Consider the following 3867-nt stretch of genomic DNA (forward strand, 5'->3'; position numbering starts at 1 on the left):
GGTGTAGAAGGTCATGAGGGGGATAGATAGGGTGAATGCTCAGAGTCTTTCACCCCAAGTGGGGGGATTCAAGAACCAAAGAACCAAGTTTAAGGTGAGAGGAGAAAGATTTAATAGGAAACTAAGGGGCAACTTTGCAGACGGCTGGCCGAGTGTGATTTACGCGCGGTGGGGGGGAAATAATGAATCAAATTTTCAGATGAGGCGATTTTTGAGATCATGAGGTAAATCTCTACTGGAATATGTAAAAATGACACCATTAGCGCGTCGGGTTTTCGAGGAGATGTGAATCACAGAAAAAGAGAATCAAGCACGCAAGGTACAAACAAGGATATAAACATCCAAGTTCAGAGTTTTATAATATAGATTTGGGCAGGTAGATGGAGGTGAAATGTTTTGTTGGCAGATGCAGGCAGGTGGGACTGGCGAGGATGGGGCATCTTGATCAGGATGGGTAAGTTGGGGCGAATGGCCTGTTTTCATGCTGCATGACCCTTTGACCAGGTTGCGGAGAAACCTATTTACATGGAACGTGTGTATCTTTAATAATAATAATTAATAATAATAATAATAAATGTTATTTGCGGGCGCCTTTCAAAGTCTCAAGGACACCTTACAGAGATTAACAAGAGAGAAAAAACATATAGTCGGAGTAAAATAAATAATAAGGACATCACCAGTACACAAATTAAAGACAGAAATCGCTCGAAAGACAAAAAATCAAAAACACAATGTGAAGAGAGAGCAGCGGCAGCTAAAGCACGCCAGCGTCCACTCTCCCTTCCGACAGCCATCTTGGACACAGACTAACATATACTAACTTACACACAAAAAAAAAATCATCCCCCCACAATGATTGCCACTGTGGGGGAAGGCACAATGTCCAGTCCCCATCTCCAGTTCTCCCAAAGTCAGGCCTTTTGAGGCCACCGCTATTGCCTCTACGGAGGCCCGAAGTTCCTGTCCGTTCTGGCCGGGTGGTGTTGCCCCGGCGTCGGGAGTGTCCTTTCAGCGGCTGGGCCACCTGGAACGGCCGCTTCGTAACTGGGGACCACGGCTCCCAAAGCCGGCAAGGCCGCGCAGAGTCGGCGCCGCCCGCTCCGCTCCGCAGACCGGCAGCCCGGAGGTGTTGAACACGGCGGTCACAGCTCACTCACTGGAGCTCCAGCGCGGCGACCCAGGCAAGGCATCGCCTGCTCCACTCCGCAATAGCGCTCCAGCAATAGTGCCGCCACCGAAGCCGAGGTGCTGGCCGGTCCCCGACAGGAAACGGCACTCCACGCCCGCTGGTAGGCCACGAGGACGGGTCGACGGGGCAGCCCGGAGAAAAAGCTGCCTCACCAACCAGGTAGGGACCTAGAAATATTATTATCCCCCTACCCCCTACATTAAAAAGTAATTTCTCCCACAGACAAGGCACAGAACACACTAAAACTTCAAAAAAAAAGTGAATTAAACAGACGGCTGCTGGTTAGCAGCCGTTCCCCAAGATGGCTCCTCCTCTTCCTTTAGTGCTTGACTCCAGGGGGTTGTGGAGGAATAGTCAAATCAGTATGTTGAAGAATGAAATGTATATAATTTTTGGGCACTACAAACAAGAGGATGAGGAAGTATAGTTTAAAATAGCAGGAATAGGCTACTTCAGCCTGAAAATTTAGAGACACTGCGCGGAAACAGGCCCTTCGGCCCACCGAGTCCGCATCGACCAGCGATCCTCGCACATTAACACTATCCTACACACACTAAGGACAATTTTACACATACCAAGCCGATTTACCTACATATCTGTACGTCTTTGGAGTGTGGGAGAAAACCCATGCGGTTAGAGAGAACGTACATACTCCGTACAGACAGCACCCATAGTTGGGATCGAACCCCGGGCTCCAGTGCTGCAAGTGTTGTAAGGCAACAACTCTACCGCTGCGCCACGGTGCTGCCTTGGTCATCGTAATTTGGTTATTGCCTTGACAAATACCAGGGCCGACTAGATGGGCCTTCAGCCCACTTTTTCATTATTATGAAGGCAGAGAGATAAAAATAGGTTATAGGCAGTTCGACCCCATAGTGATAATTAATACATTATTGGTTAGGTGTTGATTTAGCTCACTTTCTTTTCCCAAACATTTTGCTTAGCCAATTTACCCAAGAAAAGTGACACATATAAAAATTGTGGTTTCCATTTGACCCAATTGACTAATTTGTCTGTTTATTGTCATTCCTATAAATATGGATACTGGAGATTCTTAACTCTTAACATATGTGTTCAAACTGGCACAATGATAGAGTTGCTGCCTCACAGTGCCAGAGACCAGAGTTCAATCTTGACTACGCGTGTTGTTGGTACAGAGTTTATACATTTTTACAGTGACTGTGTGGGTTTTCTCCAGGTGCTCTGGATGCCTCCCACATTGCAAAAATGTGCATGTTTGTAGGTTAATTGGCACTAGTATGTGGGATAGAACTCGTGTATGGGTGATTGTTGGTCGGAGCGGACTTGGTGACCAAAGGGCGTTTCCACGCTGTATCTCTAAAGTCTAAAGTCAGTGCATAACTACAATGACTGGGTCAAAATATATCCACAGAACTACATCCAACAAAGGTCAAACCAAATAAATCAGAACAGGAAGAGTGGGATGTAAATAATTAAACAATTAAAGGTCACTAATTTGATTTATATAATTTATTAGCAAATATTAAGCTGCAAGGTTAGTCTCAGTTCAAGCTGGAGTGCAATTGGGCTTTGCTGTTTAGACAAATGACAGCCTCCGGGGGGGACTTGGGACTTCCACACTCCACCTGTACCTGGATAAATAGCTTCCTGTCGGGTCGCAGCCAGAGAGTCAGAGTGGGCCATCATACATCCATGGCCCTCAGCCTCAGTACCGGCTCTCCACAGGGCTGCGTACTGAGCCCCCTGCTCTACACCATCTACACACATGACTGCACCCCCGCCCACCACAGCAACACCATTGTCAAATCTGCGGATGACACTACGGTGGTGGGACTCATCTCCGGGGGGGACGAGTACTCCTACCGGGATGAGGTGGAGCAGCTGACAGTGTGGTGTGAAGAAAATAACCTGCTCCTCAACACCTTAAAGACAAAGGAATTAATAATAGACTTTAGGAAGAATAAAATGGACATGGTACCATTGACTATCAGAGGGGACTGTGTGGAGAGGGTGGCGGATTTCCGCTTCCTGGGAATCCATATTGAGGAGGACCTGACGTGGGGCGTGAACACCACTGCGCTGCTGAAAAAGGTCCAGCAGAGACTGCACTTCCTGAGGGTGCTCAGGAAGAATAACATCACTCAGAGACTGCTGCTGTCCTTTTATCGGTGCTCCATTGAGAGCATACTAACATACTGTGTATGCGTGTGGTACACCAGCTGCACAGCGGCTCAGAGGAAAGCGCTCCAGAGGGCCATTGACAACGCCCAGAGGATTGTCGGCTGCCGTCTCCTTACCTTGGAGGACTTACACAGTTCCCGCTGCACCAAAAAATCCCAGAGTATCATAAAGGACATTTCCCACCCCGGACACTCCCTGTTTGAACTGTTGCCGTCAGGCAGACGGTACAGATCTACAAGGACAAGGACGAACAGACTAAAAAACAGTTTTTACCCCACTGCTATAAAGGCACTAAATGTAGCCGCCAAGGAACGCAGGGGCGAGACATACTAAGGGACTGTGGTACACTGTGAAATCGACAGAAGGATGGAGGGTTGGGTGTTTATGCGTGCTATTTTCGTGATATTTATTTTAGTTGTTTATCTTTTAATATTTTACCTTGTATGTATCGTTAGCTTTTAGAAATGTTTGAATGGTGCACTGACTGGCTGACATTTTTAAATTTCGTTGTACAT

Source organism: Leucoraja erinacea, chromosome 18 (assembly GCF_028641065.1).
Source record: "Leucoraja erinacea ecotype New England chromosome 18, Leri_hhj_1, whole genome shotgun sequence".
NCBI lineage: Eukaryota > Metazoa > Chordata > Chondrichthyes > Rajiformes > Rajidae > Leucoraja > Leucoraja erinaceus.